This window comes from Dromaius novaehollandiae, chromosome 20, assembly GCF_036370855.1.
Source record: "Dromaius novaehollandiae isolate bDroNov1 chromosome 20, bDroNov1.hap1, whole genome shotgun sequence".
NCBI classification, from domain to species: domain Eukaryota; kingdom Metazoa; phylum Chordata; class Aves; order Casuariiformes; family Dromaiidae; genus Dromaius; species Dromaius novaehollandiae.
The window spans coordinates 37,821-51,321 of NC_088117.1; the positions used below are offsets into that span (position 1 = coordinate 37,821).

Sequence of the window (13,501 nt, forward strand, 5' to 3'; positions counted from 1 at the left end):
TCCCAGAGCCATGCCTAGAGCTGGGAAGAAGTCATCACCATCACCTGAGTTGCTCCGACAGCTAGGCTGAGGAGCACATTTGGAATTAATGGCATTAGATAACAAGGTGATTTCTCTTCCCAAATTCCCTCAGAGTGGACTGTAGCTACTGCAGTTCTTACTTGCTATGGCAATCTCGCCCTTCTTTGTTTCTCTTCCTGACTTGGCTTTGCCTTCGTCTATGGCTGGGTCTTCTCTTTTAGCAACAGTGTCAGTATTAGGTAATACTGGCAACAGTAAGAATGGCTTTCAGAAAAGAATACTCATTGCTATGAACTAAGGGCTCAAATAGAAATTCTTACACCAGAAATCTCAACAGAGTACTGTCAGCAGCTAACTTTGCCCTCCAGAAGACTACATCTGTAAACTCTTCCTTACTAATAGCAGCTGTCTAATACAGAATTTTGGGGAAAAAAACAGTGAACTCACCGTTTCCTCCTCCTCATCAGCCAAATAACTAGGCAACACAACGCTGCTCCAGCCAAGAGGATACCCAAGACCGTTGCAGTGCGTACCGTGCAATGCTTTTGTATGTCTTTTGGCTCTGCGGCAGCTGCACTTCTCCCACTAGCCAAACCTGGAGGAAATTACACAAGGCCATATGTTACTGTGTTCTGCACTGCTGATAATCTCACAGTCTGTTTGACATTCCCAGGAAATTTTCTTTTTCCCTTTCTTAGCATCTCTGAAGGAGGGAAATCTCGGGGACGGCAACACTTGCTTGGTTTCAGTAGCAGCAAAGTCCCCAGGTCATTGCAAATCAGCACGCTTTGGAGTCTCTCTTTAGCCTCTCAGCCTTGTTTACCTTCTGGGATGGCCATAATCCAGGTTTCCCAATTGGAGGGGTTTGCTCTCCCTTTCTGGCAATCCTTCACATCCCACAATCCCTTTGGTGCTCCCTCGCCCTTCTGAGGCTCAAAAGGGCTGTTTCACGGAGGCATCCTCTTGACACTTTGAGACAAGTCAGCCCACTGAACAAAACTCATCAGGCCAGAAGGAGAGCACACAGGGGTGCTCATCTGGTTTACCAGTAACTCCTCTGAGCGACGTGGACAAAAGCCATCCCGGGTCCAGGGAGTGCCACCCTGACTCTTCCCTCCCAGGTCAGCACACTTGCCCCAAGGGAAAAGAGTCCGGCTCTCTTGGGCTCCTGCTTCCATAGCCAGTGACACTGCTATTCCGGGCTACACCACGTCCCGGCTCCAACCGAAATGGTGGGTGCTGGCTGCGCTGCTCAGCCCAGCAGCCAGGGTGGGCACCTCTGCGGCAGCCTGCGGCAAAGACGACACCTGAACCTGGCTCTCTCCCTTTGCCTTTTCTCCAGCACAGGCACCACCTCCCCTTCCTTCGCCCTCTGGTCTTCCAAACACCACTCGTATGCTCCCAGTCTTCAGGACTCCTCTCTCACTTAGGCATCCCTGCAAGACTGCTCAGTACCTCGGTGCTTTGGAAAAAAGGCGTATTTCCTGTCGTGCAGGGCTTCTCCGGGCTGTGACACACTTGGAAGCGCTGTCAAGAATCAGAGAGAGGTAAAGCCTCAGCACTGCTCAGGCACACAGCATGCAGAAGGAGGCATGAGGTTCCCTCCAAACCCCTGCCCGGCCTGTGAATCAGGGCATCATTTAGGACCTCCTTTCACAGCAGGGATCCCACTTGGTACTCCTTTTGTGCCTAGGGCCTCTGGGGACTCCCTGCAAGTTCTGAGATGCAGGTGGGGCAGGAGGTCTAGTCGATTAAGAGTCGTGTTTCCTAACTTGCGCTCAATGTGGTTAAAACTGCCTCCTTCCCCAAACGGCAAAGCTCCGAAATCCCGGGGAGCTGCATGGTGTGGGAAGTGAGGCTATCTCATAGGACCCACAAAGGTTTATATGCACATGTCTGGCACACTAATTGCAATCATCTCCACACACCAGAGGCAAAAAACATCTTCAGAAAGCCGCTCCTGGCTTGCTTTAGAACACTTCCAATGCCCTAAGACTTTAACATTTGGCCGCTGACATGCTGTGCAGTAGCAGGCCCCAAGGGAAGAGCCTGCAGACACACAGGGCTTTTGATTTCCTACAGTGGATGACAATGGACAGCAAGTACCTGGCATGCCTGTTGCTTGAGTTGCCTCTCTCTCTTCATCAGAGGCTGGCAGGCTGTGACTGCCTCCTGCCGGAAAGATCTCCTTCTCCAGGGTCTCCTGATGATTCTCTTTGGAAAGAAAGCCAGACAGCTTGATCAGAAGGAACTGATCCTCATCACTTCCGCATGTTATCTTCAGGAGGCAATCCTTTTCAAAAGGCTTCAGTAAAAAGCTCAGAAACAAAACCTGGCATTTCGGGGTGGGCACCTGCTCACTAGCCCAATGTGTCCTTTGTAGAGAAAAATCAAAGTGCACAAAATCTTCCAGATAACCAATACAGGCAGCAACACCTGCTGCACGGGTGGGGAGACGAGACAATTGCATGGGAACCTCTCATTCTCATGCCACTTGGTGCCTTTTTGAGAATTGGCAAGTTGACATTGAATCCTTTCCTTCAAAGAGGGCAGGAAAAACCTGTAGCCGGTTCAGCTGGGGAAAAAGGCCTCCTGAGGACCAAGGCTCATCATGCCAACTCCACCACACAGTACGCGTAACAGTCACATACGGTACACTGAGCCCCAAGCTCTTGCCACTGTGTTCAGGGCGCATTCACAAACGTGCTGCAGCCTCAGCATCTTTGTCACCAGCAAGGCCTGGACAAAAGGAGACAATCCCATACATCCCTGGCTTCTGCAGGACTGATAATCTCACTGCGTGTTTGGGATTCCCAGGCAATTTTACATGCCGTGGTGTTATTATGGCTGATTCCGGTCTCTTGGCACCGGCGGACAAGAAAGCTCACTGACACTTCTCAGGGGCAAGAGCCCACCGGCCAGTGAAAGCCTGAACCAGCGCTGCCCCTACCTGTGCCCCTGGGCTTCAGGGAGGGCATGTGTGCTGGGCGCCTTGGATTCCCCAGGAGGGCAATAAAAGAGGAAAAAAGAGAAAATACTAATAGAAGAATCAAAAGGAAAGGAAGACAGACTACTTACCCCTGAGATCTCCCTGAGGCTCGAGCAGAGGCTCCAGCCCCTGAGAAGCTGCAGAAGCTTCAGTGACTTGAGGGACATCTGTAATTACACACGGAGGAGAAAAGGGTAGAATACCTGGGGCAATACACGTGTTTGTAAAGGAACTCCAGTGCACTGAAAGGGATGTTGCCATGCCCTGGGTAGGTCTAGATTCGCACAGCGGCCGAGGGGCCTGCCTGACCTTTGGCTAGGCACACGGCGCCTCTCACAGTAAACCAAGAGTCACGCCTCACCTCTGGGATTCCCCAGAGACTAATTGCAAGCATCTCCACACACCAGAGACAAAAGTCATCTTCAGAAAGCCGCTCCCGCCTTGCTTTAGGACACTTCCCACACTCTAGCACCTTAACGTTAACAAACGCGGCGAAGAACACGCTTGTAGAAGAGACCCTCAACAAGCTCTGCGGCTTGCCAATGCCTGCAAGGTGTGACGTGGTGCGTCACTGCGGCGAGGCTCTGATCCATCCCTTTCTCCTGCGTAAGCCACAGCTTATCCATAGCTGTTTCTAAAACCTCACGTTTACAATGATCTCCCTTAACACAGAGTGAAATCTACCCACCAGCTGCTCTCTCCAAGTCCTTCAAGATGTCCTGAAGGAGTTTAGAATATTTCTCAGACGACTTTCTGCTCTGGGCCTTGTACTTTCTGCGCTGAGGACCTAAACAAAGTATTAAGTTAAATTGCACATGAACAACATCCGCACAAGTAAATGCTGCTTCTTTCAAATAACCCAAAAGAGTAGGCAAAGAGTCACGACTCACCTGTACGACTCCCCACAGACACTGCCTGGCCATCCAGACGAGAGGCTGCATAGCCATCTCCTGCGGCCACATCTGCAACCAAAGAGACGAGCAGAGCTCTCGTTACCTATTTCCATATGCTGCTTCAGATTTGAATGGTAGCGAATGAGCATGGAATGTCTCATTACAGCAAGGCACTCGTCTTGCCCTTCCGCTCCTGAGTCTTTGGCAAACACTTATCGGGTGCCTGCACAGGCACCACGTGGCTACAAATCCAAGCATGCTGGGAAAGGATGCCCTGGAGTTCACCTGAGCTCTAAGCTCAACCCCAACAAGCCTGCTGGCTTTGCTGTAGGCACTGGAAAAGCACAAGGCTGGAGCAGCCAGGCAAAGCACCCACCGCAGATCTCTGAAGCCCTCCCAAAGCCCGCTCTGCTCTTTTGCAGGCATGAGCCTCGGCCAAGGACTGAAGCTACACGGCCCACGAACACAACTCTGAAACCACAGGCTCCTCCCAGGAAGGGAATACATCTCCACCACTTACTCCTGGCATGCTGCTGAGGCTCAGAAGTGGGATCCAGCTGAGAAGCTGGAAGGCCCCTGCCTGCAGGAAGGCCTGTAAGCAAACACAGACAAGACAAGTTTTCATTATGTGCTGCAACATACTTCCACAGAAGTGCTTGAACCACCTGCAGAGGAAGTAGGAAGTACAAGTTCACAGGAACAAAATAGTACATAGGAAGTTCTTATTCTTCCAGGGACATAAAAATTGATTACATACCCCTGGGAAGACCTGCAGGCTCAAGAACGGGATGCAGCTGAGAAACTGGAGAACCCTCAACTACAGCCACATCTGTAACCAAACACAGATGGGAGCAGTTCTCATCATGTATTTCCATAGACAACTTCGGATTTGAAGGGTGGTGAATGACGGGGAACATATAATTACACCATACTTCTGCTCATGTGCACCTTGCAAACGCTTAGCGGGTGTCTGCAGTGGCATCGTATGGCCATAAATCTAAGCAGGCACAGAGCTGCTGCGGGAAAGCACACCCCGGAGTTCACACAAGCTGTAAACTCAACCCCAGCAAGCCCGCTGGCTTTGCAGCAGGCTTTGGAAGCAGCACAAAGACCCTGCAAGGCAAAGCACCCCGGGACACATCTCTCAAGGCCTCCCGAGTCCCACTCTGCTCTTCTGTGCCTCTGAGCACCAGCCAACGACTTATTCAGTTACACTCACCACCAGGAAAAGCTGGAAACGTAAAAGCTTCTTCTACAAAGCAAATACATATTCAGTACTTACCCTGGGGATCGTCCCGAGGGTCAGGAAGAGGAAACAGCCAAAATGCTGGATCACCAAAGCCTACAGGCAGAGCAGAAACCCAACACAGAGGTGGCAAGTTTTCCTTAGAAGCTGCTACCAACTTCTTCACAAAGCAGTTGTAATGAATGGAAGGGGGGTCACGTCATCACATAGGACATATATGTAGGTCAGTAGTCCCAAAGCTGTGGATGGGCAGAGAGGACCTTTTGCCTGGCAGCTCTCAAAGGAAAGAAATGCTCACAACTTACCCCTGGGACTCCTCTGCGGCTGTAAAGCCCTTGGACCCCAGAGGAAGTATGAAGCACAATTTCATGGGAGCAAAATAGCACAAGGAAAGTTCTTGTTCTTTCAGGGAAGTAAAAACTGACTACGTACCCCTGGGAAGACCTGGAGGCTCAGCAACGGGATGCAGCTGAGAAGCTGGATAATCCTCAACTTCAGCCACATCTGTAAGCAACCACCGATGGGAGCAGTTCTCATCATGTATTGCCACAGACAGCCCCCAAGCACCCCCAAGACAAACAAACACGCGGCCCCTCGGCCCCTTCTTCTGCGGAGCTCTCTAAGCTCCACCAAGGAAGCCAGCGCTCTGCAAAGGGGCAACCCTCAGCGCCGGAGGACACGAAGCAGCATTCGCACTGCGGGGGCACGAGAGCTCCCCGGCCAGCGCCAGGCCAAAGCGGCGCCAGGAAAGGCACGCTTCTGCTCTTGCCAGGGAAGCTCAGGTCCCCCGAGGACTCACCTCCAGCCTGTCCGCGAGGCTCGGCGCCGGCGTCCGGCCACGCAGCTGGATCGCCATCGCCGCCGGGCACCGCTGCAACCGCCCGCGGGGACAACAGCTCCCGTCAGCCAGCGCCAGGCGCCGCTCCAGGCACAGCTCTCGCCCCCGGCCCCCGCCGCCCCCCAGCGCACCCCCCTCCCCGCGGCCCCACGAGCCTCGCCCAGCCGCTCCCGGCCCCCGACGCCGCCTCCCGCCGCCCCGGCCGCTCGCCAGCCGGCCCCGCCGCCCCCAGCCTGCCGCGCCGCCTCCGCCTCCGCCTCCGCCTCCGCCTCCGGCGCCGCCCGCCCGCCCGCCCTACCTGGGCCCGGCGCTGCCCGCGGAGCAGCCCGGCTGTCCCGGGCACGCAGCGCCGCCAGGAGCCCGAGCAGCAGCAGCAGGCGCCGCCCGGCGCCGGACGCCCCCCGCGCTCGCACCATGCTGCCCGGCGCCAGCAGCCGCCCCCCGCCGGCGCCCTCGAGCAACGCGCGCGCGGAGCGGCGTCTGCGGGGCGCGGCGCGGCACAGCCCCGCGCAAAACCCCGCCCTGCAGCACCCCGCCCTGCACCGCCCCGCAGCACGACGCAGCGCAGAGCCCCGCACTGCACCGCAGCGCAGCGCAGCGCAGCACAGCGCAACACCGCGCAGCACGACGCAGCGCAGCGCAGCGCGGGGCCCCTCTGTGAGCTCAGGGCGCGGCGCGGCGCAGCGCGGGGCCCCTCTGTGAGCTCAGGGGCGCCCTCCGCGCGGGAGGCGCAGGGGGCCGCGCACCCCCGCCGCGGCCCGCGCTCCCTCCGCGCGCCGGCGCCGGCGCCGCCCTGTGCGGGCAGCCCGGGCATGCTGGCGGCCGGGGGTGCTGCTGCCGCCCTCGAGGAGCCCCTCGGGGGCAGCCCGGCTCTCTGCCCACACGCTCGCGCCCCTGCGCTCGCCTCGCTGCTCGGCAGCTCCGCGCCAGCGCCTGCTCCGGCCTCGCTCGCTGCTCTCCTTCGCGCCCCGCTGCCGCCGCTCTGCCCCAGCGCCGGCGCCAGCTCTGTGCTTCTGGAGCTGGCCCGGGGGCAGCTGCTGACAGGCGGGGGGGCTCCAGGGCCAAGCCTGTGCCCCAGCTCTCCTCCCCCGCCCCGCTGGGACTCTGCCTGCTAAAGCCCTAAAGAAACACTACATCAAAATGCTGTATTTCTCCGTACGTGTTGCCAGTTTGGCAAAAGAATTGGAGGTGCATCTATCCCTAACTGAACTGTCCTCCATAAAACACAAAAAATCACTCCCACAGGTCAAAAAGCCCCACGCCCGGGTGAAGACCCCTCCCCGAGCATGTGTAGTAGTAAATTGGTGTGTAAGCAGTAGTATAATTGTCTGTACATTACTCTCCAATCAGTGTAAAAGGGAAAGTTGCAAACCTTGCAATGTGTTTGTAAAAATGCTACTTGAAAAGGCGGGGGAGTGTGCTTGATTTGTGGGAAACTGTTACAAGACAACCCTGGGAAGCTCAGAAAGAATGTTCAAACTAGGTAGTTTAGGATAACTTCTATTTTCTGAAAAGAAGCATTCTTTAATCAAGGGCATCCTAGAACTGCTAAAGCCCTAAAAGAAACATTAAATCAAAATGTTTTATTTCTAGGTACATATTGCCAATTTGGCAAAAGAACTGGCGGTGCACGTATCCCTAACTGAAGACCTTGGGACCTGGACTGTCAGTTATTGAACTCAAGCTGTCTAGAGGTAGCCGCTTCGCACAACTTGTATAAAACTTGCTTAGCATGACTAGCTGAATTTGCTGGAGCCTTAGGCCGCACTCCTAGTCCAGTGAGAAAGGGCCCCGGAGCTGGTGGAGGCTGGAAAAATGAGGGAGTTACAAGCAGGTTGCATTCCTGCGCTTCACACTCCGAAAGGGAGGATGTCAAGGCTTTGAAATAAGGCCTGCTTGGGCGCCAGGAGCCTGGGAGACAAAGCCTCCTCTCACTGCGGGAGCAGTGTTCATTAGGAGGTCTGGACTATCTCCTCCTCGTCAGGACCTTGGGAGATAACACCTGCTGTCCCTGCTGGGGCAGTGTCAGTTGCTGGAATGACCATCTCCTCCTCAGGACCTTGAGAGACAGGGGTGGGACCCGGGCAATGAAGAAATCCCTGACCAACCAGTGCAAAAGGGAAAGTTGCAAACCTGGCAATGTGTTTGTCTTGATGCTACTTGAAAAGCTGGAGGCGGGTGCTTGATTTGTGGGAAACCACCGAGCACCCAGGCTTGCGCAGCTCTGAGCTAAATAAGCCAATGTCTCTGCTGAGTGTGTAATTATTGGCTTATTGCACACCGGGCAACGAATCCGCTTTTTGGACAACAGTTTTCTGGCGACCCAGATGGGACCCTCCCTGTAAAGCCTTGCCTGGATCATCTTGCCAGTTCCTGGCGGGGAGACGCTGCTCTTCGGACTCCAGCGCGCACCGACCGTTTTGTTCGGGGACTCCGCGCGCACCCTCCCCAGTCGGAGCGGGTAAGCGGCTCAAAGGTGCAACGCAGTAATTATTAAGAGACATTGCATCGAGGGTATGATATAGGGGCAATTGGTTGTGGTAACCCAGTGTAAGCTTTGTACACATTTGGACAGTGCCGACTGGAGTGTACGAAAGCATAATTGGTAAGAATGTTCTTTTAAGGGTAATAATATGGGAACAGGACAATCTGCAGGGGTATCCCCCTGTTCTCCTTTAGGATGCATCCTGAAACATTGGGATAAGTTTGATGGGGATCCTGTAACAAGGAGAAAATGAAAGGAATACTGTACTCAGTGGTGGCCAATGTATAAAGTGGAGGATGAGGGAAAATGGCCAGAAATGGGAACACTAAACTAGAATACAATTTTGCCACTTATGTTGTTTTGCAGAAGACAGAACAAATGGGATGAGGTCCCATAGGTGGGTTTGTTTTTCTCTCTGAGAAATGATCATGAAAGAAGAAAAAAATGTAAGCTATTGGTCTCTGACTCCAATGTGTTAATGATGATGGAAGACAAAGAGAAAATGCCTCGGTGTTGCTCTGCTTGTAGCATTGGGAAAAGATGTTTAAAAGTGGGTGATGAGGAAGAGGATGTACAATTATTGGTCTCTCCGGAAAGAGATCAAGATAGTGTCGATGGCAGAGGTAAAGGAAGTGAGGCATGTAGCCCAATTGCAGGCAGAACTCGGGCTACTCGGGCTCAACAAAATGCTGTGATTGAGGCCGCGCTGCGTCAAGCAGTGGGACCAGACGGACTGCCTGTAGATGCGAAGGTGCCGTTTTCAACTCCAGATTGAATGAATCGGAAGGAGTCTGCCGGGTCGTACCGAGAAAATCCAGAAAAGATGTATCAATCCTTTAAAATGATAATTGCGAATCATAACCCAGCCTGGCAGGATTTACAGGTGCTTTTAAATACTTTGCTTGCACCTGAGGAGAAGAGACTGGTATTGGACACAGCTCGAGAGGAAAATGAAAGAGAAAGTGCTAGAGATGGAGCGAACCGTTTTCCGCCGGCCCAAGAAGCAGATTGGGATCAAAATACAGGGGCAGGCAGGTTAATGACTAAACAGTAGCAACAGTTAATATTATATGGGGTAAAGCATGGAGTACCTAGGCCCAAGAATATTGCAGAACTATATCAAGTCGCACAGGGTGAGAATGAGGATCCCTCTGCATTTTACGAGCGGTTATGTGAAACCGCCCGAAAATGGACAGACTTGGATCCCGAGGACGAAGCGAACCAGACGACTTTTACTACATTATTTGTAGGACAATTGGCACCAGCTAGAAGGAGAAAGCTTCAGAAAGTAGATGGTATGTTGGGGATGTCAATGTCGCAATTAATAGAAATTGCATCTAAGGTGTACAATAACAGGGAAGAAGCAGAGAGAAAGGAAAAGCAGAAGGAGAAACTGAAAGATAAGAGGCAAAACGCTGCAATCTTGGCAGCTGCATTTGCCCAGGCACAAAATTCCTCTCGGGGAAGAGGCTTTCCAAAAGGACGAGGATGTGGCAGAGGGCATAGAGTAGGAGGGAATTTGGGAAATAGAATTTCACTGAGGAGAGACCGACGTGCGATCTGTAGGGAGAAGGGGCACTGGGGAAGTGAGTGCCCGAAGAAACAATCAGATCACTGGAAACCTCCGTCTGTATCTGTTCCAGAGGCAGATTTGCTCCTGATCAGTACAGAAGATTCAGACTGATGGGGACTGGGGGTTGAGAAACTGGATTCCCCAGCTGGACCCCTGCTTTCAGTAAAGCTGGGGAACAAAACAGTTAAATTTTTAGTAGACACTGGAGCAATGTATTCGGTATTAGACAGCTGTAAGGGACCAATGAGTAAATTCTCTATGCCAGCAATTGGGGCCATGGGAAAGCGAGAGGTCAAACCTTTCTTTCAACCAATTAAATGTAAAATAGGAAATAGAGTGTTAACACATGAATTCTCATATGTGCCAGAATGCCCATTACCCCTAATGGGGAGGGATTTACTGAATAAACTGGGGGCACAGATAATCTTTGATAAAAACAAAGTTCAGGTGCACATTCCACAAAATCGTGCCTGGAAAGCACAAGCCTCTATGTTGCAGAAAGCACTGGATTCTGAACAGGTGGAGAGTGGACCAAGCGCAATTCCCTCCGAAGTAATGGACACAGTAGTCCCTTTTGTGTGGGCAATGCAGAAACCTGGGAGAGCCAGATATGTAGAACCGGTACAGGTGGACTTAAAACAAGGAGCTAAATCGGTAAGGCGAAAACAGCATCCCATGAAGTTAGAGGCCCGTGTTGGACCGGAGCCTATCATTACTAATTTCTTAAAGTAGGGACTGTTGCGAGACTGTCAATCCGAGTACAATAATCCAATCCTGCCTGTTAAAAAACCACATTCACAAGAATATCGTCTAGTACAGGATTTGCGAGCTATTAACCAGATAGCGACTGATGTGCACCCAGTGGTACTCAGTCCACACACTTGGTTAACGACAACAAATGATTCAAATGTCTATTTTACAGTATTGGATTTAAAAGATGCTTTCTTCTGTATCCCTGTGGAGGAACAAAGTCAACAATTATTCGCCTTTGACTGGGAAAGTCCTACAACGAGACGCAAAAAGCAGTTGTGCTGGACAGTACTCCCGCAAGGATTCAAGAACAGCCCTACAATTTTTGGTAAGGTACTCGCAAGAGAATTAGAATTATGGCAAGGTAAGACAGATACCACTACCTTATTACAGTATGTGGACGATATCTTATTGGGGGCAGACACGACTGAAGAATGTAGAGAAACAACCATCAGTTTATTAAATTTGGGGGCAACAGCGGGATATAGGGTGTCTCAGAAAAAAGTACAGATCACGAAGGAAAGCGTAATCTATCTAGGCTTTGAAATATCCCAGGGGGAAAGAAAATTAGGAATCAAAAGGAAAGAAGCGATTTGTCAGATCGCCCCCCGAAAATGAAGACGAGACCTTAGGGGATTTTTAGGAATGGCCGGGGGGTGTCGCCTGTGGATACCTAATTTTGGATTAATGGCAAAGCCTCTCTATGAAGCTGTTAAGGGGCCGGGAGACTTGCTGGAGTGGACTCCAGAGTGCCGAAAAGGATTTGATGAAATCAAGATTGCTGTCATGAGTGCTCCCGCATTAGGACTTCCAAACCTAACAAAGCCATTTGACCTTTACGTACATGAGAGAGGGCACCAGGCGTTGGGAGTGCTCGTACAGACTTTAGGAAACTGGAAAAGACCTGTGGCTTACTTTCCAAAACACTTGGATAAAGTGAGTGCAGGGTGGCCAGGATGCCGGAGAGCAGTTGCAGCTGCTGTGTTGTTGATACAAGAAGCAGGAAAATTGACGTTGGGACAAAAGGTGACTGTTTATGTGCCACATGCTGTTGCAGCAGTTTTAGGACAGAAGGGGCATCACTGGTTATCCGCGAGTAGGATGGTGCAATACCAAGCAGTAATACTTGAGCCAGAAGATGGAACCATGAAAGTGTCTAATACCCTTAATCTGGCATCTTTATTACCACTTGATGAGGAGGGGAGGTTGGCTCATGACTGCCTGCAAACTCTTGCGCGAGCGTATTCCAGCCGTCCGGATTTGAGAGATATTCCATTGCAGAATCCAGATTGGGAATTATTTACTGATGGGAGCAGTTTTATAATAAAGGGAGAAAGAAGGGCTGGAGATGCTGTTGTCACTTTGGAAGAAGAAATCGAAGCAAGATCGCTGCCAGCAAATACATCTGCCCAGAAAGCAGAACTGATTGCTTTAAGCCAGGCTCTGGAAGTATCGGAAGGAAAACGGACCAATGTGTTTACAGAGTCAGAATACGCCTTTGGGGTTATACATGCCCATGGCGCAATTTGGAAGGAAAGAGGATTGCTATCTTCTCAAGGGAATCCTATAAAATAGAGTAAGGAGATTATGGAGCTACTGGAAGCAGCTAATAACCCCAAAGAAATAGCAGTAATGCATTGCAAAGCGCACCAGTCCAGACAGACTGTCATAGTTAAAGGGAACAAAAGGGCCGATGAGGCTGCAAAAAGGGCAGCACTATTCGTGTCGGTGGCAGCCTTAGTTCCAGAGAGAACGCTAAGAATGGAAATTCCGGTAGACACTGAAAAAGAAAATAAATTAGCAGAAATACTGAAATGCATCAAGACTTCCGAAGGATGGTGGGTAGCATCTCCTGGACAATGTGTGGTAACTTTGCTGATAATGAAGAAGCTGATGGAGCAAATACATGATAGTAGCCACATGGGAGCCGAGGCATCGGTTGAAACAGGTAAAAGAGTTGCTGTGGGAGTTAGTATGTTAATAATTGCAAAGGGTATTACACAAAAATGTGAAATCTGTCTTAGAAATAATCCCAAGATTCAGAAGAAGCCCCCCCCTCCCCAGGGGAAGTAAAAAGGGGCGTCATGCCTGAGGATTACTGGCAAATTGATTTTTCTGAATTACCAAGCTGTAATGGATATAAATACTTGTTGGTAATTGTTGACAGCTTTTCAGGATGGCCTGAGGCTTTCCTGTGTCGCACCAATAAAGCAAGGGAGGTAGTGAAAATGTTATTAAAAGAAATCAAAGCAAGATTTGGGGTACCAGAAGGATTTTCTTTGGATAGGGCACCTCATTTTATAGCAGAAATAGTACAGGAAATCTCAAAAATAGCACAAATTAAATGGGATTTACATACCCCCTGGAGGCCACAGTGCAGTGGAAAAGTGGAAAGAATGACTCAAACAATGAAGAGAGAGAGAGGAAAATTGTGTCAGGAGACTCAGATGAAATGGACTGATGTTTTACCTCTGGCATTATTAAGAATCAGAATAACCCCCAGGGTTAGGGAGAAAGTTGGTCCATTTGAGATTCTGTATGGTAAACCTTACACTGTCAATTTAACTGGAAATGACATTCAGATGCACGTTAAGGGCGATCAAATTTTAAGGGATTCTCTCTTGTCTATGGCAGAGGTTCTTACTTCTCTCCGTAGGTACATCCAGTTAAGATCTCCCGTACTTTTAGATTCACCTGTACATTCAT

General features: G+C 51.1%; 1 long non-coding RNA gene across 1 annotated transcript; it reads right to left on the reverse strand.

Moving 5' to 3' along the window:
• Nucleotides 1-560: 560 nt before the first annotated feature.
• Nucleotides 561-2,187, reverse strand: LOC135330401 (uncharacterized). The gene is made up of 3 exons (XR_010392445.1): nt 2,128-2,187; nt 1,477-1,548; nt 561-616 (listed from the first exon to the last, which is right to left on the reverse strand). It is a non-coding gene; the product is annotated as an uncharacterized LOC135330401 (long non-coding RNA).
• Nucleotides 2,188-13,501: the final 11,314 nt, after the last annotated feature.